The 26,701-nt window shown below is 41.6% G+C and overlaps 1 pseudogene; it reads left to right on the forward strand.

Annotated features, from left to right (window-relative positions):
- LOC115799913 (armadillo repeat-containing protein 4-like) overlaps positions 1-23,849 on the forward strand; it is an 84,880-nt pseudogene extending 61,031 nt beyond the window's left edge.
- The last annotated feature ends 2,852 nt before the right edge of the window (positions 23,850-26,701 follow it).

Genomic DNA, 26,701 nt, shown 5'->3' on the forward strand with positions numbered 1-26,701 from the left:
TACAGTCAGGCCAGACAGTGGACCCCACAGACTATCAATCAATTTTTATTTTTGAAGAGTTTGAAGAAACAGTAACCCAATTTCAGATCTACTCATTGGGTGCCCATTTGGAAGCCTGAAACCCATGTGAGAAGCTAATTCAGTTAGCTTTATTGGATGATTACATTTCATCAAACCCTTGGGTCATGGCATTGCTTCAGGCTGCAATTCTGGCACCCAGCAAAGAAAAGACTTTCAGTGTGAACTATTTATTATTGTCAGCCCTGCCGGAGGACACACTTCCTCCTCACCTCCACAGTCAAGCTCCTTTCTGTTGCCGCAGCAATACATCTTGTCTTCTGTTACTGTAGCTAAACATCTTCACACCATTGTCACAGCAGGTCCCTTCCCTTTTTGCCAACCGCTGCAGCTCAGCTCGCAACCCAATATCACACCAAAGCATGGAATAGACATGCTGGTCCACCATGTGGATGTCACACTTTCCCTGTTCTGGGCGTGAAATTGACATGCATGCGAGTTGCATATGGCTGGAACTGTACCAGCAGGGGGGCACATTCAGAGCCACCAAGTACTCAAGCCAGACTCTGCAGCAGCATGGTTGTTTTTTGTTTATAAAATTCTATCTCACAAGCTGTGCATTTGGGTCCTTCTGTCGCAAATATAACAAGTCCACCTCTGAATGGCTCAAAAACCATAAAATGAAGGTTGGATGTGAGATGCTTTGGCATGACCTTTAACAGGCCATTCATGCTAGAAAACCCTCCAATGTGGCTGAATTAAAACAATTCTGCAAAGAAGAGTGGGCCACAATTTCTCTACAGTGATGTGAAAGACACATTGGCAGTTATAGCAAATGCTTGATTGCAGTTCTTGCTGCCAAGGGTGGCACAACCACTTATTAGGTTTAGGAGGCAATTATTTTTTTCACATAGGGCCACATAGGTGTGGATAGCTTTTTTCCCTCAATAAATGAAATCATCATTTACAGTAAAAACTGCATTTTGTATTTTGTATCTCATGTAAGAAATGCAAAGAAAGAAATCAGGAAGGGGGAAAATACTTTTTCATAGCACTATGCTTTATTTATCTAGGAAATTACTTAGTTACCGCAGTAGAAGTAACAACAACAACAGTTATGGGCTCGACACACGGGGAGCGACAAACGACAGCGACGAATGGGTCGCATCGCCACTGGGGTGAAACCGAACACACGGGACGCGAAAGCGACGGCAGCTTTGCGAATCGCGCTCTTACGTCACTCGTCTCCAAGAAATGTGATTGGTTATGAAACTGGAGGGATTTAGACATTTTCAAAGCAGGCCGTGTCAGACACGGGAATAAAGATGAGGAGTCTGAAGATTTTATTGGAACTGACAGAAATCTTGCTGTTAAGTCTCCTCTACAAAAGAAAAAGACAACCTCGCGTTCATCCTATATTAGCACAAAAGTCCTCTCTATCCGTCTGTTTAACGTTAGTCTTGCACCAACACGTTCTCATATGGCTGCCTTTTATGTTTAACTCGATAATCACTGCGTGAAGTGTCATATAATATAGGAAAGTCAAACACAGCTAAAACGATGCTTTCCTTCCTGCTGAAAGTGGTTGCAAACTGCAGTGTGTAGCATACTCTTCGCTCATTGGTCAGTCAATGAAACTCTTGCTGATTGGTTTAGTGCCACGCGACAGCGACAAAAGTAGAACATTTTCCAACTTTGTTGTGTCGCGTCGCCTGGTCGCGTGTGCACGTCTACGTGTACGAGCTCGAAATTTCACATGCACGAACGTCGCCGGTCGCTTAGCTAGAGGAGGGCAAGCGATTGTCGCCTCATCGCACAAGCTCCATAGGAAATGAATGGAGAGCGAGCGACGTCGCTCCCCGTGTGTCGAGCCCCTTAGTCTGCTAACTGATCAGCCTCACAAAGTCTTGGTCAATGTAGTCGGAGCCCTGGGAGAATTTGGACAGATACCTGGTAACAAGATTGCCATGTGTGAGTTTTGAAGCATCAACCTGTTATTTAGCCTGCTCACAAGCCCAAACCAGGTATGTAGATTTGTCTCTTCCTTGTATTAAGGGTGATGCCATGTTTAAAACACGATCCTGTACTGATTCATGCACGTGTTTTGTGTGATCTAACCAGGCGCAGCTTGTAAATATACAGTAACCAAAGCAGTGGGTACCTGTGCTACAGACAAGGATAACATGGTGTAAGTCTGTCTCATTCTGTGTACATCCTACCAGCTAACATGGTCTTTGATATTTGCAGTACAGTTTATACAAGACAAACAGCCTTGTGCGAGGTGTCTCTTAAAATGTGATTAGTGGCTAACCAGCTGTCATCTCTAAAATGACTCCAAACATACATATTTTGAGCCTTGTATTGATGTCATATGTTTTTACAAAAGAGTGACACCAAGTCCAGGATCTAAACACATTATCATTAACTGGCCATGAATGGATGCTTCAAGAAATCTGTAATTATGCAGGTAGGTTACTCTTTGATCCCCAGCTTAATGACAGATTTTAAAAGCTTTGTTTATTGTACCTGCTGTGTTAAATATGGTTGTGGTTTAATTCCCAGTGTTTTACTATAGGCTTGCGGTCACTGTTAGGAGCTGAGCTGGTCAGGCTAACATACGTAAAGCCCTGCCCTGTCCAAGACTACATGGCTGAGAAAACAGTGAAGCAGAGCCCTGAGCTCTCTTTATTCTCTGCTCATTTGACCTCACCCTCAATACTGCACAACACTGTGGAGCTTCCATCTGTGCCTCATTGCTTTTACAAGACTGTTAAGGACTACAATACCCGTCTTAATTAGTACTGGACACAAATGCAACTTAATGTCTGAATTCACATTGTTAGTTAGCTGTTATTGCAATTGTGTGAGCCCATTACATTTGTTTGGAGGCAAAACCCAAGAGGCTCAATAAAAAGTGAAGTATGTCAATATGATAGAATATAGCCAGTTACTGTGGTAAGTTTCACACAAATGGAAAAGTGTGTTACATTTGTTCATCATGTTCTCCATGTTTTCTCACGGTATGCATATTTAGGCCACAGCATGGAATCTTTCAGCCTTCACACTTAGCTGTAAACAGACATTTCTTTATTTCAACAGCCACCTTTTTATGTTTTGCGGTGATAGTTTATTTTGAGACATGTGTGTATGTGTACAGTAGTTTGCTGAGCAATTAACATAACTCACATTTGACTGTTTCTTGCTTCAGCCCAACACGGCTGGAGCTGTTTTGCAGATTACCAGTGATAGATGATGTTTGGCAAGCTAACAAACATTATGATGATGTATGAATGATACCACATCGTAAGCTACAACACTCCTGCCAGTTAACATGATTTGATTATACCTAAAGAAACCTTTTCTCTAAAGCACCTTCAGCTGATCAGCGCAATCATTCTCTCATTGTCATTCTGAATCAGGTCATGCAGAACTACTGAAGAAACAAACACTGATTACTTTCAAGTTTTCCATGAAATACTCACATGTTTGTTTTCATTCTCAACCAGTAGGCAATGTGTGGTTAATGACATAACACTTCCTGAATCTTGTGTAGCTACAAGGGTGAACACACATTGTTTTAATGCCTCCAAGGTTTGTGGTCTTCTCCTCTAATCCATCACTGTCTGCTGTAACTTCATTGCTAATCTATTTCATACCTGTTTCATGGGAAGACGGAGCTGTTTTGGCGGATGATGTGACGCTTCACTTTTGTTTTGGGGCTGGATTTAAGAGGCCCCGCAGACTAGAATCTGATGTTATGATCCTTCTAGACTGATTTATGTGCAAACGGAAGACAGATGGCGCAGGGGACGTCCCTGATGAGTGTTCGCTCGTTGCCAGTCACGGAGATACTGTGATTAGGGAGTGTTTAAGTAATTATGACAGCATTCAATGTCGGCCTTGTTGGTGGAAGCACACATGGGGAACACGTTACATGTTATTTATACCAGACAACGGGTGCACTGTGGCGTAATTCTTTGAGTTTTCAGACTTCGACTGCAGTTTTAAAAACAGTCATGTATACTACATGAAATACAGCTCATGCTTAAGTAAACTTCACTCAGACTCAATGAAATATAGAGCGACCTGTCTCTGGCTCTGTTTAATTTGGAAAGTGCTCCTCTTTTTGGCTCTAGTTTAAATACAAGCCACCAATGTAAAGTGTAAGTTTGTCTCAGGTCACATTTATAAATCCATGCATGAAGCACTACACATAGATGTATGTGAGTTAAGCTCAGTGGAGGGGTTTCAGGCCCTGGAAAAGAACCTTGAAACACTGAAGGCAAGTTGCGATGAAAAGCCACTGCTGAAATCGATTGATGCTTTGATCCCGTTTGGCTGTTTTTGTACTGAGCCTGGTGCTGGCCAGCTGATACAGCCGGAGCTCTGAGAAACCAACATGATTAAGAAGATATACTCATATATCTTTCAAGCATGAAGTTAACCTTAATGAAAGATCTAAATAAAATCACAATCTAACACTTTTTTAAGGTTTTCTATGTTTGTTCATTCTTTTCTTCCATTCCCTTGTTTCTCTCAACACTTTAATGCCTTTCTCTTTCTTCAGAATCATTGACCAGCTTGATGGAATCCGTCTGCTGTGGTCGCTGCTAAAAAAAAACCCCAGTGCAGATGTTCAATCTAGTGCTGCATGAGCTCTTTGTGCATGCATTGAGAATGCAGAGGTACGGTAAAGTGCATGTTTCATTTAGTTCTCCGTGACTTAAAGCACATTGGTCTTCTGCCTCTGTCCTCTTTCTGTAAAAGTGAAGCACATGACAGGCACATAGTTAAACTGTAAATCAAAGAGTTCTGCAGTGTTCGTGTCGTTTCGGAATAAAGGGTTTTATCTCTCACATAACAGAAGCGAGCTTATATCACCACACTTGTCTCATAAGCTCTTCCTTCAACCTGCTGCTGCTGGGAGGTTAGCAGGGGCAGAGCTGTGTCAGAGGAGGCTTACATGAACCTTGGGCTAATATGAAGCAGAGAGGCTTCCTTGGCACACAGGGATTGGTGAATTGGGAAGCAGGCAGGGAGAAAGACTGAGTAATATCCTGTGGCATGGCTTCTGATTTCCCAACTGAAAGTCTTCTCTCAACATGCTGCTAGTTCCAGAAGCACACAGTCCACTACATGGGTATGAATGTTGCTCATATAAGTTTAGATATAACTAGGCATAGAATAACATTATCCATCCATCCATCCATCCATCCATCCATCCATCCATCCATCCATCCATCCATTCATTCGCTTCCGCTTATCCTTTTCAGGGTTGCGGGGGGCTGGAGCCTATCCCAGCTGTCATAGGGCGAGAGGCAGGGTACACCCTGAACAGGTCGCCAGCCTGTCACAGGGCTAACACAGAGAGACAAACAACCTTTCACACTCACATTCACGCTCTCATTCACACCTATGGGCAATTTAGAGTAGCCAATTAACCTAACACCAGTAAATACATGTCTTTGGATTGTGGGAGGAAACCAGAGTACCCGGAGGAAACCCACGCAAGCACGGGGAGAACATGCAAACTCCACACAAAGAGAGGGAGAGGCCTGGGCCAAGGTGGAATCGAACCCAGGCCTTCCAGATGGTATACGGTGGTATGATGGTAGAATAACATTATATTGTTTTTTAACTATGGCATGTTTTCTTATAGAAAGCATATAAGATTGTGATAGACAGTAAATGGATGTAGCCATGGTACCATGACTACCTCCTTAAAGCCTTCTAGATCAACATTTTGGACGTTGTTATCTTGTTTTTGTGGGCCAGAAGTGATCATATTTGGACAAGAGAATGCTACGCTTGTTTGGTTACCAAGGTCAATCTGTATACTGTACAGATACAGATACAGTGCCTTGCGAAAGTATTCGGCCCCCTTGAACTTTTCAACCTTTTGCCACATTTCAGGCTTCAAACATAAAGATATAAAATTTGAATTTTTCGTGAAGAATCAACAAGTGGGACACAATCGTGAAATGGAATGAAATTTATTGGATGTGTCAAACTTTTTTAACAAATGAAAAACTGAAAAGTGGGGCGTGCAATATTATTCGGCCCCCTTGCGTTAATACTTTGTAGCGCCACCTTTTGCTGCAATTACAGCTGCAAGTCGCTTGGGGTATGTCTCTATCAGTATTGCACATCGAGAGACTGAAATTCTTGCCCATTCTTCCTTGCAAAACAGCTCGAGCTCGATGAGGTTGGATGGAGAGCGTTTGTGAACAGCAGTCTTCAGCTCTTTCCACAGATTCTCGATTGGATTCAGGTCTGGACTTTGACTTGGCCATTCCAACACCTGGATACGTTTATTTGTGAACCATTCCATTGTAGATTTGGCTTTATGTTTTTATATCATTGTCTTGTTAGAAGATAAATCTCCGTCCCAGTCTCAGGTCTCTTGCAGACTCCAACAGGTTTTCTTCCAGAATGGTCCTGTATTTGGCCCCATCCATCTTCCCATCAATTTTGACCATCTTCCCTGTCCCTGCTGACGAAAAGCAGGCCCAAACCATGATGCTGCCACCACCATGTTTGACAGTGGGGATGGTGTGTTCAGGGTGATGAGCTGTGTTGCTTTTACGCCAAACATATCGTTTTGCATTGTGGCCAAACAGTTCGATTTTGGTTTCATCTGACCAGAGCACCTTCTTCCACATGTTTGGTGTGTCTCCCAGGTGGCTTGTGGCAAACTTTAAACGAGACTTTTTATGGATATCTTTGAGAAATGGCTTTCTTCTTGCCACTCTTCCATAAAGGCCAGATTTGTGCAGTGTATGACTGATTGTTGTCCTGTGGACAGACTCTCCCACCTCAGCTGTAGATCTCTGCAGTTCATCCAGAGTGATCATGGGCCTCTTGGCTGCATCTCTGATCAGTCTTCTCCTTGTTTGAGATGAAAGTTTAGAGGGACGGCCGGGTCTTGGTAGATTTGCAGTGGTCTGATACTCCTTCCATTTCAATATGATTGCTTGCACAGTGCTCCTTGAGATGTTTAAAGCTTGGGAAATCTTTTTGTATCCAAATCCGGCTTTGAAGTTCTCCACAACAGTATCTTGGACCTGCCTGGTGTGTTCCTTGGTCTTCATGATGCTCTCTGCGCTTTGAACAGAACCCTGAGACTATCACAGAGCAGGTGCATTTATACGGAGACTTGATTACACACAGGTGGATTCTATTTATCATCATCAGTCATTTGGGACAACATTGGATCATTCAGAGATCCTCACTGAACTTCTGGAGTGAGTTTGCTGCACTGAAAGTAAAGGGGCTGAATAATATTGCACGCCCCACTTTTCAGGTTTTTATTTGTTAAAAAAGTTTGACACATCCAGTAAATTTCATTCCACTTCACAATTGTGTCCCACTTGTTGTTGATTCTTCCCAAAAAATAAAAATTTTATATCTGTATGTTTGAAGCCTGAAATGTGGCAAAACATTGAAAAGTTCAAGGGGGCCAAATACTTTCGCAAGGCACTGTACTTGCTAAATTGAGTCTTAGCACAGACTGGACTACTGGGCATGGCATGAATGTCATGGTAAGTTTGGGCTTTTAATTATTTCCTTGAATGGTTCTTTTTCCAACGTACATACATGTACAGCATAAATCTTTAATTAGTTTTAAAAAAACAAGAATCTTCTGCACAAGTTTGAATTTCCTCCAATCCACAAAGGCTCAAATGTATACACACAGTGTCAAAAGTATACATGTAACTAGGGATGCACCGATCCGATATTCAGTATCGGTATCGGGTCCGATACTGGCCTAAATTACTGGATCGGATATCGGAAAGAAATAAAAAATGCAATCCGATCCGACCCACATTAGCTGCATTGCAGTTTTCGGTCGTCTTCTTCTTCTTGTGGGTCTGCGGTTGAACAAACCAGCTTAGAGCTGCATTACCGCCACCTACTGGAATGGAGTGGAGGATCAGGAGTTAGAAAAAACCCTCAGAATTTATGAAGTTCTCCGTCGCTGCGACGGATTCCCTTTGACACTGAGTGGATCATCGCTGACATGTTTTTCCACGCCTCCACCGCTCTCTGCGTGTTTGTGTGTTGTGCTCGCTGTGCTGAGAATCAGCTGTTATTTCTTTCTGCTAGCGAGCGCAGCTATTAGCACTGGTGACCGTCCGGTACCGGAAGGACCTCTTCTCCGTCAAAATATTTTTTATACTTTAATCCCTGATTAGTGACTAAATATAGACCTGCAGTAGAAAGGACAAAGAATAAAAATAAAGTCAACAGAAAGTCTGGTTAAACAGAAAAGTTTTCAGCTGTTTTTTAAAAGACTCCACAGAGTCAGCTAAATGGAGATGGAGTGGTAAACAGTTCCAGAGCTTTGGTGCCACTGCCTGAAAAGCTCTGCTCCCTGGTCCTTAGTCTTGTATGTGGGACAACTAAAAGATTTTGATTTTGTTGTGTGAGAGACTGTTGACTTACCTAAAATTGATCCAGGCATTTAAAAACAATTTTTAAAAATAATAATACAAAAAAGATCGGATTTGTATCGGTATCGGCGATAGCCAAATTTAAAATATCGGTATCGGTATCGGACATAAAAAAGTGGTATTGTGCCATCCCTACATGTAACCCCACTGATATTGGGTTAAATGTCACTTAGCAAGTTGCATCTCAACCAGATGCTTTTAGTAGCCATCAGCAAGCTTCTGGGATAATTTTGGCTGAATATTTGACCACTCTTCATGGCAGAATAGGTAGAGCTCATTTAAATTGGTTGGTTTCCTGGCATGGACCTGGCTTTTAAGCATAGTCCATAAATTTGAAGTACAGTTGAGGTCAGGGCTTTGGGAAGGCCATTCCAGCAGCTTACCCTTTAACATAAAGCACATTTCCGCCAACACATTTGTACAAGTGCCATTTGCATTACCATAATTACGTGATAGTTTGTCCTATTGAAAAAATTCAAATGGTTTCTGAAAGCTGAAAAATTATGCTTCACAACAAACAAGTAGTTATTGTGGTGATTTCACTCACACTGTTGCAAGCCCACGAACACCGACACATATGAAACATGTCACAGCAACGACATGCTCTGTGTTCAAGGGTTAATTCTAGCCTGCTTTATCCATCCCAAGACCAGTTTAGGTATGTGTTTGGGATCATTGTTGGAACAGCCAATTATGTCCAAGTATCAGCTGTCTAGCTGTTGATTTGAGGTGAATTTGAAAAATTTGGAGGTATTCCTTCATTATTCTAACCACTTTGTGAAATGTACCAGTACCACTGACAGCAAAACAGGCCCAGAGCATAATGTTACCATCGCCATGCTTGACAGTTTATACAGTGTTCTTTGGTTTTGAAGCCTCAACTTTAGTCCTCCAAATATACCACTTGTCATTGTGGCCAGATTGCTTTATCATTGTCTCATCTGACAATAAAACCTTTCTCCAGACTTGCCTTGTCTATGTGGGCAGCTGGAAATTTCAGTTGGCCTTGAGGGTGACAGTTTAGGTCTTCTTCTGGACATTAGCAAAGTGGTAACACATCCAAATAATTTTTACACTAGGGAAGTGCTGAAAGAGGACAGCCACATCAGTTAGCCTTCAAGTAGATAACCAAAGTAATGGACTCACCTGACATCCAAACAGATGATGTAGCTGCCATTGACAGCTTCCCTCTCCAGATCAAGTCACTTGTGGGGATGCTAAAGACACTAGGTCCAGAAGGAGGGGTGGAGCTGCAGTGTGGATCCCATGTAGCCTGTCTGATCAGCACGTAACCCCTAAAACAATGAGCTGACTTCCACAGGTTTATATTTAACCACTTGTTGAAGACACATACACTAAATGACCCAGCCACCTTGGTGCCAAGACTTTGATGGCCATATAGCCCCGATAGGGCGAGCCAAACTCAAGCCCCAGCCATTGAAGCACTCTGTCACAGTACTCCATGGAGCCGAGAGCAAGCCCAAGACCCCATGCACACCCAGAGCTTGACTGGCCAAGCCAAATCAGGACCTTATTGTTCCTTCTGCAATACTATACACCACCACCTAAGCCAGTGCTTTGCCATTATCAAGCTTAATAAAGACCAACTAACTGATTGGATTAAGTCTAACAAAAGATATTGGCGCTGTGCCCATTCCCACCAAGAAGCTCAATGTAACCTAACCTCTGCCAGGGTCGCCACCTCCAAGTCCTGCATGAGATCAGTGGGTTGCCCAGTCAAAACCCAGCACTGGCACAAGCAACACCAAGTCAGGGTAAGCAGCAAACAGGAGTGTTATACCTCGACCAACCAACAAAGGGTGGCCCAGTCGTGCTCAAAGTTGTCCCTGACCAGCAGCATCATAGTGCCCAAACCCTAAATACCCATGCAGTATTAGACAATGATTCTGAAAGAACTACAGACTTGAACTCCAGGCAACACCAGAAACTCCAGGCCTACACACCAGGTACCAAGACATCCAAACCCTCTCTGGTTCTATTGTATCCTTAGCCATCTCCACCAGAGTTAAACCCAGGATCTAATACAAAGCACCCAATGACTTTACAGTCACTTCTCTTGATCATACTTACCCTATAGACTCTCTCCAGAAGAAGTACAGGCATTTAACAGGGCTCCCACTCAAGTCATTCAAGAAAGTCAAGCCACTTTTTCTCATAGGCAGTGACCACCCTCACCTCATTACTCCTGTCCAGCTCAGCCCTCCGGGAAGCCCCACTGCCATCTATGTTGGGCTGGACACTGCAAGGCCCATCCAGTGTCATCAGCCAGCTGTCCCAACCTCGGCAGTGCCTGTTTACATCCAACTCACCTCAGGTAAGTGTACTCATGAGAAGTGTAGAGAGACTCTGGCAGACTGACATTATTCCAGTTAAGACAGACAAGGTAGAAACACATTGTTACCAATTCTACATAGTATAGAGAAAAGGGTTCAGATAGACCTAGATTACTGGCAAGCTAATCCAACCAGCATCCAGAATGAACATACTGAATCAGGTGAACTACACTAGGTTGTTTTCTGTGGTGCATCCTGTGTTGTTCCAGAACCCTCCTCTGTCCAGTGCTGCTTCTGGAAAGAAATGGTAGATGCACCGGCCCTGGAGTTTCACAGGGCAGCTAAACAAGATGGCTGCCCACCTGCTGATACCTCCAACAAGCTGAGACTCTGGTTCTCAAGAGAGCTCAATAAGACAGCTTCCCAGAAGAGTACCACCTTCTAAGAGCTGGGAAACCCATGCCTTGCAGTAGTCACCTCCTGGCCCTAGCTGCTGAGTTTGGTGAGAGAAGTGGAGTAATCAGCGTGGGTGGCCGCCTGCACCACTCAGAAGATTTAGACTATGCCAGCTCCCATCCCTGGGTCTTTGCTCCCTCTCACCCAGTCACTTATCTCCTCATTTAGGTCTTCAACAGTCATCTTCAGCTGCCTGGGCCTGAGTGAGTGTGCGTAGAAATTAGGTGCTCTTAGTGGATCCTAAGAGGCTGGGAAGCTGTATGTCAGAACTTGTGCAGAGTGTCGTAGGTGCTGATCCCGACTCACTGTCCTAAGCAGGGTTATTATAGTTAACGAAAACGAACGAAATAACGAAAACTGAAATTGAAAAAACATTGTCGTTAACTGAAATAACTAAAAACTAATATTAAAAGGAAAAAACGATAACTAATTAAAACTGAATTGTGAGTTTACAGAACTAACTAAAACTAACTGAAATTATGATAAACTGACTTTCATTTACTTGTTTTTTTTTTTTTGTTTTGTTTTTTTTAACCCTTGTGGATTGATATGAAATAATTTTTTCCACTCTCCGAGTTTAAGCTGGGAGCGCCATAGGGCAACTGTGTGAGTGCGTGCGTATGTGCGTGTGTGAGCTCGCTCACCTCGCTGGTCCACACAGTAATGGCTGCGGTCTGCCAAGAAAGCGGCAGAGTCCCGTATGGAGGTTCTTTGAGTACAAGAGCACAGATAGAATTGAAAGTCTTGTTGTGGATGATGAAAAATGTGTGGAACACTTCTCAGTCAGGAAAAACCAGCAACATCAAAGTCAACCTGAGAAGCGCACAACGGCTACAGAAACCGCTCTGATCCTATGAGGTAATCTGGCCTGCGCCTCTGGAGAAACGTGACTACTTGTCGGGTCCATGCAGCCCAGAACGTTGTGACTAAACTGTTGCATCCTTGTGCGTTTCCGGCTACTTTATCAGTGAGAGAATAACAATCAGGAATAATAATCAAAGCATCAATATAAGGACTCACAAATGTCAGCAAATTCCTGGTAGGAGACTGCTGAAAGTATCAGGATGGACGTGAAGGAATAAAGAAAGTGAAAAAAAAAAAAACGGACAAATATGTTTGCAGCCAAAAAAACTGAGCACAAAGAGCGAGGACCAAAAAAGAAGTCCCAGCCTGCACCACATATAAAACACCTGCACACGACCACAAGGTAATTAACACACACAATCCAGCTACACAAGCATAAATGTGGACATGAGGTCGGCAACTTCCATAGGTTATGTACAGAGGCCGCAAAGACCCTGCAAGTCTAATTAGTGAGCATCTAACCAAGCTAGCTCCAAAACAGAAGCAGCTTCAGGTGGTGAGAACATCAGGATGCAGCTGGATTTGAGCGTTGACTCCTTCAAAGAGTTTGTTTTTGTCAAACACCACATGTAGGTGTTATTAATCTACTGCACTGACGCTGAACTTTATTGTGGAGTTTATTGTAGAATTTATTGAGTTTGGGAGTTCATGTTTTTCTTTGTTTCTCCCTGTTGATGTTCATGTGTGTCCTTAATATTACACAAATTTAGCATGTCTTGTGAACAGTTGGTTGTTGAATATATTTCTTTAAACATTATCTTTTGTCAAGTTTTCATTACACAGTAGTCACTTTTGCGCCTTGAATCTTGCACCTGATTAGGTATGAAAATACGAAAAATAATACTGAAACTAACTAAAACTAAGCATGAAACCAAAAATAAAAACTAATAAAAACGAGAAAAACTACTCTGAAAACTAATTAAAACTAAATGTAATGTAAAATCCAAAACTATTATAACCCTGGTCCCAAGAATGGCAGAACTTCCTGTTGCTTGTCTCCACCTATGTAAATCTGCCTTCTATTCCATGGGCATGGACTGTTTTGGCCCATTCAAGGTAAAACTGGGACATTGTGTGGAGAAGAGACAGGGCAGAATATTCAAGTACCTCACCATTAGATACATACACCTACATGTCCTATATAGAAAATGACTCCTTTCTAATGGCACACCAAAGGTTTATCTCCCACAGAGGTACCCCTGTTGACCTCTATTCAGATCAAGGTATTAACTTCAAAGGTGGAGAAGGGGAGCTGCAAGAAACCTTCCCATTCATGACTCCAGACACACCAGAAATCATTACAAATCCCCAAATTACCATGACATTGATGCCAATGAGGATTATAAGTAAAGTTTTGACCAAACTATATATAAGAATTCCCCACTCACCGTGTGGATGGTCTTTGTCCTTCGAGCTTGTGTCCTCTACCAGAGACCTAGGAGTTTTAGGGTCCTGCACAGTATCTTAGCTGTTCCTAGGACTATGCATTTCTGAACAGAGATCTCAGATGTTGTTCCTGGAATCTGCTGGACTTAGTCTTCCAATTTGGGGCTCAGCGCCCTGAGTGTTCTGATTAGCACAGGGACCACTGTTGCCTTCACTTTCTCACCTTCTGCATCTTCTCTAGCTCTTCTTTCAGCCCTTGGCGGTTATAGCTTTTCTAGCTGCCTCTTCATGGTTCCCATTTACCTGTGGGTAAAAGGTACTTGTAGAATGTATGAAATGTTGCCTTTTGGTAGTACAATCCCCTCAGTTCTGACTATCTTCCCTCCCTTTGTTACTATCCAACTACACTTCTCCAGTTTGAATGACATTCCAGTGTCATTGCTGTAGATCCCAGTGGTGTGGATCAGTGAATCAATGTCTCGTTCACCCCTGGCATACACCTTGATGTATGCCCCAGTCATGTACTAAGTCACGTGTATGTTCATCTTAACCACTATGATACTTGACATGTGGTGCTGAGGCATGTTATTGGCCAGTAGTTGGATGGGACTACTGGCCAATAACAGTAGTCCCATCCATGCCCTGATCCCTGTCTGACCAAAGGCCAGACAGGGATCAGGGCTGTCTGGCCTTTGGTCAGCCATTCTAGGTGTATCTTATTCATTAGCAGCTGCTTCTTTTATGCTGCCAGGTGTTCATGGAGTGCAGTTAGCTTCTTTAAGCCAGTAGGTGTGAATCATGACAGGGCCTGGTGCTGTCCAACTCTTCATATTTGAGACTCTTTCTTGGCTGTCTGCCACTGTGATGTTTACTGGTGCCTGTTCAAGGAGATTGCTGTTGTCTGCTCTTAGATCCATCAGCCATTGAGCATTGTTATATGTTGCATCCTTCTCCCATATGCTCTTCCAGTATTGCTCTGTCTCCAGTCTTGGTGGAGGGGGTGTTCTCATATTGTTACCATGCCTCTGAGAGTACAACTTGGATGATTCAGTGGAGAATGTCTGGTTTATTTCTCCAACTTATTGTTCCAAATACGATAGTGTTGACACTACACTATCAACCAACTAAAAAAAGGCTTCACCCCCAAGACACACATACAGGCTGGAAAAGAAAGTGATGCAAAAAAAAAAAAAAATGGTATATATGGTATACCGTTTTCAAATTATAATGATCATCTCTATGCTATTGTTTCAGACCTTTAGCCTGCTTTTACATATCGGTGTTGTCAATCAACCTTAATTTGAGTTACACATCATCAGGTCTTTGATCTCCTGAACTGTTGTATTGTTTCCAGCTACATACGTAATGTTGTTTTATTAGATTATTGAGTGATTAGAATAAACATCTTGTCAGTAGAACAGTCTGGTTAACTTTAAACATACTGAACTCAGACAGGTGTCTTGGAGGTGAAGCCCTTTTTTAGTGGGTTGGAATTTTTCTGGCCCAGAAGTATATGCATGGCAGCCATGTGGAGGGTGATGGGGGAACTACGGACCCACTGTTGAGTGCTAACAAAGTTTGACAATGTTTGTCTGGACGTCAGTGTGCCAATTTTTAAGGAAATTCATGAACATGCTTTTTGGGTGATTTTCTTGGGACGGGAGCAATGAGAAGAGCTAAATAGTGCTCTTTACCCATTGACATAGGGAACCTGATATTGCTGCTTTGGTGCATTTGTTATTTAGATAAAAACTCCATGTGGTTTGAGTTAGCAGTTCCATAGTGGATTTATGAAAGAGCTGTGGTATAAATGCATCTGCTGGATGCTCCACACAGTACTGTTGCCCCTCCAAGGACATAGACATAGACAGACACTATGCTCCATGTCCACAGGACCACAACCTAAATTGATTTACTACCATAAAAGTACTCTAAAGACTTAGTAGTGAATCATTCATTTATCTTTGTTCTTAAATCAAGGAAGTAGAACCTTCCCAGTCACACTTAATGTGGTATATCATTAATTTGCCTTGGATGCTGAGGCACATTTAGATGCTTGATTTATTTTTCCTTTACAAAGTAGCCATGTATGCTACAGAAGCCTGATTGCTCTAGAGATGGGGTCAGGGCATGCTGCTGCCATTCTGGGCTTGGCTTGCTCCCCTCAGCTTGAGATCACGCACAGCACATAATGTGTTTTCTATTTAATTTCATCCTGGGTAAGAGGAGGGGAGAGAGAGGATAGCAAGAAAGGCCTTTCCGTGTGCAGCCTCATAATGCTGTGGTTTTCAAATCTGGGGGCCCGTCCAGGCCATGAAAGAGATTCTGGCTAGTCTGTCGCAGCTGGTGGCTTGAGAGAGCTTCCTCTGTCGCAGGGACTCCTGGCCAGCCGTCATCAGTATTCCTGAGGAAGAGCTTCCTGTGCGTCGGGGGTTCAGCTCCTGGCCCTGGCACCCCCCCTCCCCCTCACTGGTCTGCACTGCACACATGGTTCATCCTCTGGCACAGCATCACAGGGCCCATACACCGCACCCTGGCTTGATCTCAGCTGTGAGCTCCCTGTAAGAGAGGAGAGCACAACAGTTCATCCAGCTCTTCCAAAGTAGCTGTGCACTGAAACTGTAAATCAGCTCCTGCTTATTTTTTTTTATTGCTGAGTTTGATTAAATCCCCTCATCAGCTCTGGACATGTAGACTGATGTTGAAATGTATTCAAAATTAAGTGTACTTTGTGATTTAAACCCAGTGATCCATAACTGTATGGTTTGGGGGAAATTTCTGTTCTATTTTCAAAGCACTGAACATTACAGACTCGGCTACCTTGATGTATTCTTCCTTGGCTTGCGATATGGTGAGTTGTGATTTTAAACATTGGCCTGATGTGCCAAGCCAAACTGAAGCTGATGTCTCTGCCAGCTCTTCCGCTGTGGTTCGCTCAGCACTCCCCACCAGCCTTTGATTGGTTGGTAAAAATTACCCCAAAGTGTCAGAGACTGCCTTTAACTCAGACCATGAAGCCATGAAGTGTACATTGTGTCGCACTGGGGGAAAGGTTTTAAATGTCACCTCTAAGCTCTAAATTGTATGTTTCTTTTTCATTATTACAAATTACGGCAGGAGTAAGAAAGAGGTTGCAAGATTCTGGCTTGTTCACCAAAAGCCAATACACAGGACAGGGAGCTGGATTGCATTGCATAACATCCACCAATGAGACAGATTAAAATATAGCCCTGTTTTCCAAAAAGGCTGGAATGTGGTTTAAAATGTAAACAATAGGAGGATGCCTTGATTTACTAATCATTTGGACCCTATATTTAATTGAAATCTATACAGAGAAATGGTATGAAATGTAAAAAAAAATGAGAAATGTGATGGCGCATGTTAATCATTGTGTTACATCCCCTCATGTTTTTTTTTTTTAACAGCACTCCATAACAACTTGGAAACTGAGGAAACCACTGTGGTACATCTTACTCGATACAGGATTTCAGCTGTTCAGAAGTTCAGGCCTCCTTTCCCTTTTTGTTTTACAATGCTCCAAAGAGTCTTATAATAGACCCATGTTGTTGCAATATTTATAAATGCTTTAGTTGTATATTGTGAGATGTTATTCCGTTGAACCTTTTGCCCAAGCAGTCTAACATGGAGAGGTCAACTCCTCTCCGTCTTAACTTCAGACTCAGCCTCTTTAAGATGCTCTTTTTATACCCAATCAAATAATGAACCTGTTGTTTTTTTTAGCAAATCATTTCAGAGATTTTTTTTCAACATTATAAAACTTTTTCATTTTTTTCTTTCTGTTGCCCCTTTCTCAACTCTTGAATTAACTTTCAAGTTTAGGTTTGAACATTCAATATTTTCTCTTTGTACCATTTTCAATTAAAAGTAGGGTTTAAATTATTTGTAAGTCTTTGCATTCTGTTTTGTTTACATTTTACAAAGCATCACGACATGTTTTTAGGAACAGCATTGGGCTTTGTTAGTACTTATTTCACTTTGTTTTGTCTGCACTTCTCAAATGTCCCAGCCTGCCTCTCTTCTTGCCTCATTTATTAGACTGTGTCCCTCTGCATCATCTTCTGTGCTCGTTTTCACAGGACGCTGGCCAGTAACAGATTCTCTGACTATAGGATGCAGGCGAAATGGCTGGCTTGCTCATTCCAACTGATTGTTAAAATGTTGAGCTCAACAAGCAATGAGGTGCTGGCAAGTATTTGTGCCGTTATCTGCAAAATAGCCAAAGATGATGTGAATCTGGTAATCCTCACTGATTACGGGGTCGTCCCATCGCTGGCCAAGCTGACTAACACAGTAAGAACACCTCACTGCTGGAGACAAATAACAGGGCTTTACTATTCATGAACACTGTTGTTATTGACAATATACATATACTGTCTTTAGGCTGAGCTTAGTTGCTCCTTCCCCTCTCACTGCTGTATAAAACCAGCTCATGAGAGGTGCATTAGCAGACATTGGCAGGGCTCTCTTGCAGAAACTTGTTGTTCTGTACATTGTAAAAGCTGCTGTTTGGGATCCAGTAGGGTCTTGTTTTTCTCTCTAGACTGATGACAGGCTTCATCGCCATTTAGCTGAGGCCATCAGCCACTGCTGCATGTGTGGCAACAATAGGGCATCATTCGGTGAGACTGGAGCCGTGGCCCCATTTGTGCATTACCTTAGGTCGAAAGATGGCTTTGTCCAATGGAGCTCAGCCATGGCCCTGTATCAACTGTTTAGGGACCCCCAACAACTGCATTACTATGCATGAGACAGGAGTAGTTAAAGTCAGTTACAGTACTGTTGTACCTGGATTTCTGATTCCATATTAATGCTTTTTTGGTGGATAAAAAAATAGCCATTACTTGTGGTTTATTTGGTGTTTTTGAGCATAAATCTAACACAATTGCATTGAGGAAAGTCTGCTTTGCTCTCCCACCGCACTTGTTTAACTGATGTGTGAAAAACACTTGAGTAATAAACTTTGAAAAGCTGTGACTATTTTCAGAGCCTTTGACCGATGGAGCAGAAACAAAGTGGGTTTTATTCGACGGCGGAAACATGACTCCACTTTCTAGCCGTCATGGGAATTCAGAAAAGCAAACAGCTCAGTGTGTGCCGAGTGCCATTTCTACGGTAGACCCTAGATGCCATTACAGCACAAGTCAAAGGGCTGTAGCTGGGGGTAACTGTTGCTAAGGACTGTTCCTGGACATGAGGGTAGAATGCAGCAGTGGTATGGTTCAGGCCAAAGAGTGGGGTCAGAGCTGGTCAAGACTTACAGAGAACAATGTTTTTTTATGGTCAAGTTTTTCTCCTCTGTCAGGCTACATCCGCCAGCTTTCCTCATTGTGGCAGTAGTGCAGTCCGCTTCCAAAAAGGAACAAGCATTGTTTTGTCTAACGTTTGAGCCTGTCGGGCTGTTTCCATGCTCAGCTCCAAAGACTGTTTATGTTTATCTCTGCAAGTGATGCAGAGATTCTGTATTAAGATTACACTGTAACTGATGTCTTGTCACAGATGATCATACCCATAGTTCAGCATTTTGGGAAAACACTGCTATGTTCCCCTCTAATTCAATCATGTTTCACAGAGTGATTTCCACATGATAAATCTCTTTGTGGCTATGACTTTCAATCCCACTAAATAACAACTGTGAGATATATATATATTATATATATATATATATATATATATATGAATGAATGAAGTAGTTATGCCATTGCAGCCAGATATTTTTCCCATGTTCATTAAATGGTCTGCTTTAGCTTGATTTGCTGTTACTGTGTATGTGGTTCAACACTAGCCATAAGTGGTTAGCTGGACTCAACAGTGGGTGTTCCGTACAAGTTATGTCCAATTTGCAAAAGTTGTTAAGCTGAATGCTTTTTGTAGTTCAAGCCACGAGAAAAACTGGACAAACCCTCTTTTTTTTTTTTTTGCTCTCAGTGTGCGTGTGTGTCTATATTTGACATTCTAGTGTGAGAAAATGGGTGTATGTATGTGTATAATTCAAGAAATACCACCCTTTTTAATCTGTCTCTATGTTTGCCCTTATTAATGTACCAGTTAAGAGTTGCAACACTACTCCATAATGTATTTTTGGACTTTTAAAGAGCTTAATTACCAAAGGCCACATAACTGCACCAGCATTGCATTTGTTCTTAATCTCAGACATGGAAACACAGCACAGGCAGCCTCATTGTTCAGTGTGGCCGTGGTCTTAGCCAGTCTGGACATGGGAGGCTGATACTTACCTGAGCGACCCCAAGGAAACATTACAGTGTGGGAGCTTGTCAATCTTCAGCACTGAATGCGCACTGCAATACTGCGCTTCATGATACACAGGCAGCTGCTAGAAAGAATGTGTTAAAACAATATCTCTAATGGTTCCGAATGAGCTGGAGGGGGTTTATCGATTTATTGGTGCAGGGGTCTGTTTTTAATTTATGGCCATGTGTAAAATTCTGGTTTGCCTCTTGTATTATTGCAACTGTATTTCAAAGAGTTTTTCTGTGCCTTTGAGAAGCTCTCAAAACATGTGCAGTGTACAGTTTCAAATAAGCAAAAGTCTCTTCTACTTCACTTCATGGTGTATGGACCAGTCCTTTAAGATTCACAAGGGAAATTAAGCACTGAGAAGAATGTATTTCACACTGGAAAACACATTAGTGACCCATCCTTCTGTTTTTACTCTGTCTTAACCCCAAAAAAGAAAAAAAAAAAAGGCCTCTAATTTATTTACTTTACTCCAAATGTGAAATATTTTAAGTAAACGAGTTTAAAGCATGTTAGCTAATTTCGTATTTTATTTATTTTTGTTGAACGTGCTGGATCAAATTAGACGTTGTTTAAGAAAAGGAATTCAGGTGTTTTCTCTCAGACCAACATAAAGAGAGATGAATCACCCTCACCATATGATTTGACATCCCCTCTTGGTATCTCACAGTTTCATATGGGATGTGCTTCATTTTGTGTCATATGTAGAATCAACATGCTTTCACCCTGTGCTTTACATTGCTTCCAAGGGACTGGGGATTGTTTGCTGAAACCATAAATCCTTGTAGACAGCTTCAGCCAGCTATTTGTACTAAAGAGGCTCTTTCATAAGAAAAGCTTTGTGAAGTAAATTGATGAAAATTACAAAATGCGACTGGTAATTATTGGTAATTTTCAACTGAAAGCATTCCAAAGCGTTGCATTTGCCAGGTCCTGGTATGTAGTATTTTAAGGCTTTTACTAATCTAAATGAGAAAAACGTTTGCACTTTTGTTGCCATGAGTGCACTTCTTCACCCGCACGGCGAGTGTTTTCATTTTTTTCCTCTTACATGCTCACAGTTTTTTTGTTTTTTTTTTCAGTGAAAGTGTGCAGCATGGCTGTGGGGGTCAAAATAAATCCAAGCTGAGAATCACAGGTTTACTTCTGCAGTTTCCTCCTGGTTTGTGTGAAACATGCTTTTTTGTGGGTGTGGTGAGCCGATGACACAGGCCCGTGTTTTGTTATGACTGACGTGTTTTTGACAGCCGTGGAGTGAAATGTTTTAGGGCACTTGACTTAAGCCTCCACCCTTCATGTTGTGTTCTTCAGGCTAAGGATTCAAAATGAAACGTCTGCCCTGAAAGTGAAGAATTTCAAGAGTGCCCTCCCTGACTTTCCTCTTGCTCTTTGGAGACACAGAAAAAGCAGCTTAACAGTCTCTGGCTCACTGGAGGCTGCAGGGAATGTTATTTACCTTGACTTCCCTACCCGCTTCCTCTCAGCTCAGGAAAACAGTGCTGTCTGTTTGTGCCGTTTGCCTCTTCAGTGAAGGAATGGTCGTTTGGGGGATGCTGGTGAAGCTGTAAGGTCTGGTACACCTGGCACAGGGGAATTTGAGCCTCAGATCCCACAGGCAGGCACCTTCCAGCAGAGCACACTTAACACCATGACACCTCCATGGGTGATAGAATGTGCATACACATGCAACAATATGTGCAGCCCTCCCAGACTGCACGCCTGCTCCTCCCACACCTCATCTGGGGAAGGGGGAGCACGGTTCCCCAGCTCCGTTCATGGAGGTCAGGACTCACTGGAGCTCTCTGAAGTGCAAAAAGCTCATGATTCAGTTTTTAAATGTGGACCAAGTGTTCATGTTGCCACAGTCAGGGAATATCTAACAAGTGGTGTATTATATTCCTCAAGATCTCAGCTGGGAAGGAAAGAGTGAGTGAGAAAGAAGGGCAGTAAAGAGAGACAAGCTTATCTTATCCAAGCTGTGCTCTTCAGGAGACCTTTTTTGGCAAAGTCTGAATAACATGCCATGATGTTGGCAAAAATGTTGCCTCTGGCACTTCTCAGGCATCCTCTCTTTTCACAAAAGAGACTTGTTTAGTGAGCTGTATGTTTTCTGTGGATGTAAGTTTGCTTTTGGAGGTGTTTTGGATGCTATTTAAAAATCACATAAAACTGGAGGGCACATGTTTCACACACACTCCTCGACACTAGTTAATTGGGAGGAATTGACATCTTGGACTGCCTTTTCCACAAAATGATGTGGTTATAAGTACAGGGAAAGCAGCAGTCTCTCGGTTTTTAACTGGACTTGTATTGTAAGTTCATAGCCTTTTCGTGCTCCTATCCACAAACTGGCTCACCTCATCTTTCATGTTTTCCTTTCACTGTTTGTCTTTGCCTTGAAAATCCTGGGAATGCCTTGTCTCTGCTTCTTTGCTAACCACAGTGATGTGTGGAGTGGCGTCTTATGTTTGCACGTAACACAGAGAAAGGTCAGAATGTGTTTATACCGCATGCTTTGACATGCATTATAAACACAATGGTAACCTGGGAGGAAAACAGATTTGGGTTTGCAGTTATAAGGGCTGAGCTTCCACCTGGAATGAAATATAAATTAAGCTATAAAAATTAAGCTCTGCTTGCTTGAGTTTTGAGTAAGAGGCAGACAAGAGGAGAAAGAACTTGAGCAGATGGAGATTAGCCAGAAGCTTGTAAGGTTGATTGGTTCTTGGATCATTTCCTTTGGACAGTGACAGTCTAGATATTGACCTCTGTGCTGCTCCCTATCAACAGGGACGTGGCATATGAAATCAGGGGGAAAATCCAGATGGTGTCCAAACACAACACTTAAGCCTGCTGCTACACACTGTTTGTTAAAGAAATCTTTTTTTCAAAATGCACCAGAGACCAAGGCTTTATATATATGGACCTTAAAAGTGCCTCAGACTTCTCAGCAGTGTATTCATCAAGGCTTCATTCCATTTAGGAGCAGGGAGTCCTTAAGTGCTTAGCTGAGGGATGTAATGTTGCCATTGGTTCTTTATCTATATAAACAAGCCTATCTGGAATAATTAGAAGCGTGTCTCAGGAAACCTCAGTGGTATACCATTGTGATTTAACCACATAGCACACATTGTCCAAATCTAGATTCATCCACTGAGCCAGAGTATTTATGCTTAGATGTACTTTTATTTTGATTCAGCCCCACAGCTGCCCACAAACATAATGTAGTGATTTTACTGCACATACGACAGTGGGAAAAAAAAATGCCACTCTGTGGTATTCTATATATCCAGTTTGTTCCTTTTTGCTTAGTATAATAAGCAATAATAACTCTTTGAACATCCAAAAATATTTTAAATGTCTAATTTTATATAAGAAAAAAAGAAGCTTCCAAACTTCCAAGCTCAAAACCTTGTTCTGCAATAAGATCTAACGAGATCCATTATACAAGCCACTAATAGTCGGATATAATCTGACCTTTGGAGTGCCGGAAAGGCTTTCGAATGGTGTGGTTCTTGCTCAGGTTTTTAATGTCGGGTCTATCCTGCACAACTTGCATGTGAACAAACTTACAGAAGCATGTGCACATGGAGCTGTAACCTCTCTGCTGAGGCATGGTTTGGGGGAAAATATGCACGTGCCGATGGAGACAGTCATAGCACAGCCACTGCTTTGCAGCCACCACTGGTCAGTGGTAGTTTGCAGAGATTCCTGCTGACATGGAAATATTAGGAGGAAATTATTTATATGGGCCCTGGATGTATTTTTTTTTTTCAAAGTTGGATTACTCCAGTGGATGTTTTTCCAAAGGTGTATTAATCCACTGGATGTTTTTCCAACGATGTAATAGTCCACTGGAAGTGGTCCACTTAATGCTTTTCTACTGTTTTAATTCACTTTTGAGAAACACCTTTTTAGGAAATGGGATTTGTTTGGAATATATTCCTGCTGCTGGCTGTAAGCTCTGTCCTGTGTATTCCCACAGCCACTGATCCACATGATCGGCTCCACTGACGAGGAGCTTCAGGAAGCTGCTGCTGCCTGTGTGCGCAACATCCGACTACTGTTCATGGTTAACAGGAATGCTGAGTTATTCACTTAAATACTGATCACAGCACCACCCCTGGATATTCAAGAGGGACTTTACAAAAATGATCAGGGTAGGGATGTAAGCTTTTATAGTGTTATAACATTTTGTTTGGACTGTTTAATTGACAGGAAAAAAAAATATCTATATTCTCCCCCCAATAGCAGCCTGTCTTGGTGAACAAAAGCCCAAAATATACTTTAGGAGTGAAATTAGTATTTGCCAAAACAATGATAAAGATAACAAATAGTGTGAACTTCCAGCCATTTTAGCTTTATTTTAATTCATTACAGGAAGTAATCCTGTCACTGACTGAGGGAACACGCTGCCTTTGGGCTGTTGCTGTTTCCTAATATTTTCACTTCACACATATTAAAGCTGGTTTGGTGGAACATTATGTTACGGGTTAACACCACATAAATGTTCTTATCATACAGAACTGACATGCTCATTCTCTTAAATCCCTTCTAAAGGTATTTTAATGAGCCACAGCTTCTGAAAGCTGTTTAAGGCAGCATGCAGTTTCATCCAAAACACGTACTGTATCCATTTTACAAGTATTCAGCCTATTACAGACAGTTTTGCAAGAAGAGAATAAAAAAATATACAAAAGTAAGGCAAGAAATAAGATAATAAGTTTACCCTCTTTTAAATACAACTACTACTGTCTCCCCGTTTCTGGTCGCATCTTCCCTGCTAATACCTTTTGTACAGTCCTTTATTAGTATCAGTACTGTTTACGTTACGTTAACTGTTATCTTCTGTCTTGTGGTTCACTGAAACTGTTCACTGAAATGTTTAAGAAGTGTTTAACATACATTGTATGAGCAGAATATTACAAATATAAATACCATAAATCTTTCAAATATGCTGTATTGATTTATTTGAGAAGTTTCAAATAAAATGCTTTATCTTGATTGATGAGTGTGTATTTGTTTGCCTTTTTGTTTCCACTTTAGGGAAATTTGATCCCGTGGTCTTAGTTTACATCAGTCACCTCATCAGGAGTTCACAAAACACTTGTGGAAGCCCTCTTCTCGATCTCAGACTGTCTCCACTTGGATATGGTGATAAAAATAAATGTGACTTTCTCATGATTCTTCTTTTTCCAGATGTGTCATACATTGTTGAGAGTAAAACTCTTTGAAGCTACCTTCTCTGCAGTAAATGAGCAAAAAGAGACCACGAGGTCCAAACAATACCCACATCTGCTTGGTTTTGTATACCTCTGTACTTAATATGAACACATCCATGCACCAAAAACACAAAACCCTGCAAGAGTCACTTAGAGAAACAAAATAACTGACTATTGGTTGTGTGGAATCTTTAAAAATGTTCTGCATAAGTACCCTAGAAAAATATGAACATATAAATTCAAGCACTTCTACCATAAGTGGATAAGAAATGTCTATAACAGTTAGGAACACAATAGTGTGTTGTTTCTCAACCTCAGAAATTAAGTACCAGACTGAATTGAAATTATAATTTTCCACCGTTTGCTTACAGTATTTTCAGATTTTGTAGGGCTATTACAATAAATAGTAAAAATATTTTATAAACAAGCTCATTATTTTTGTCAGTAAAAACTAGAAGGTTGTAGATATTTGGCCAGTTGGGATCATCTCTGTAGCAAAGCAGTTGCATTGGCCTGAAGTCAACAACAGCTATAAAACAATCTAATGAAGGATTTTTGTGAAAAATGCTGAGCTTTTTCCCCAAAAGTAGTTTTTGTTGTTTGTTTTGTCTGCTTTTGTTGCTGAGTTTATTTTAAAGGATATTTCCGTAATAATAATCCAGTCTTTTTTTTTTTTTTTTCCACTACATACATCATTTAGACATTGCAATAGTAATGTTGTGTGAGTGCGGCTGATTGCAGCTCATCTGGGCCCGTCTGAGCCTTTTGTCATCTGTTCCTGTTTCTTATAAACAGACCATGTCAAGCTCAACAGTCTTGCAGTAAAAGACTGTTGGCTTCCATCGCCTCTCACTTGTTTCTCAGCTTCTCTGATCCCTGCCGTCCTGGTCCCAGTTAGCTTGGATGCTCGGCACTCAACCACAAAGGGCTGCCACAAAATCTCATGGGACTTCCATCATTAATATCAGCCACGTGCAAAAATTGAAAATTAGCAAAACATTGAAAATATGTGGTCGAAAATCGTCATTGCTCTTTGAAGTTTAAACATTCCCAGCTGTTTGTGGGGGTCACTGGAAGAGCAAAAATGAAGGAAGAGTGGATGAGTGAGCTTATTACCCAAAAGAAGCAACTTCCTCCCCAAAAAACACAAAAAGTAGGAGATGAAGGCAGCCACTGTCTCTAGACCAGTCAGAGCAAATAAACTCACAGTGATTACTGTTTTTTTTAATTCCATGCGGCAAGCTTTAGGGCTTCTGCAACATGAACAAATGTCAAGGCTGATTCTCAAGAAATGTTTAAATGAAGTTCATTTAATTTCTTAAGCAAACAAAAAGGGAAACATGTTTTCTTGTGTGGCTATTTCTTCTACTCATACAGACATTTTATTTTATTTCATTTCTATCAGCTCTTTTTTTTTTGGCCTACATATTGCTACTGTCAATGAGTGCAGTAGTCAAAATTAGACATCAGGCACTGTCTGAAGCAAATCTCCTTATAAAGCCAACTTAAAAAAAAAAAAAGAATCAATGGGTTGTACTATAAAAACTGCAGGTATAAATTTAATCGTATCTGATGTGTTAAATAAAAATAGAAAACATTTAAAAAGGTTGCTGAACGTACCCCAAAAGAACCAACCATGTTTGCTGTTTCAGAATTCTCCAAACATTTGCCACCATCTCTTTTAAAAGGTCCCGGCCCATGTTTGTGGGTTGTCATATGCCTGCGATTAGAT

This window comes from Archocentrus centrarchus, chromosome 20, assembly GCF_007364275.1.
Source record: "Archocentrus centrarchus isolate MPI-CPG fArcCen1 chromosome 20, fArcCen1, whole genome shotgun sequence".
NCBI lineage: Eukaryota > Metazoa > Chordata > Actinopteri > Cichliformes > Cichlidae > Archocentrus > Archocentrus centrarchus.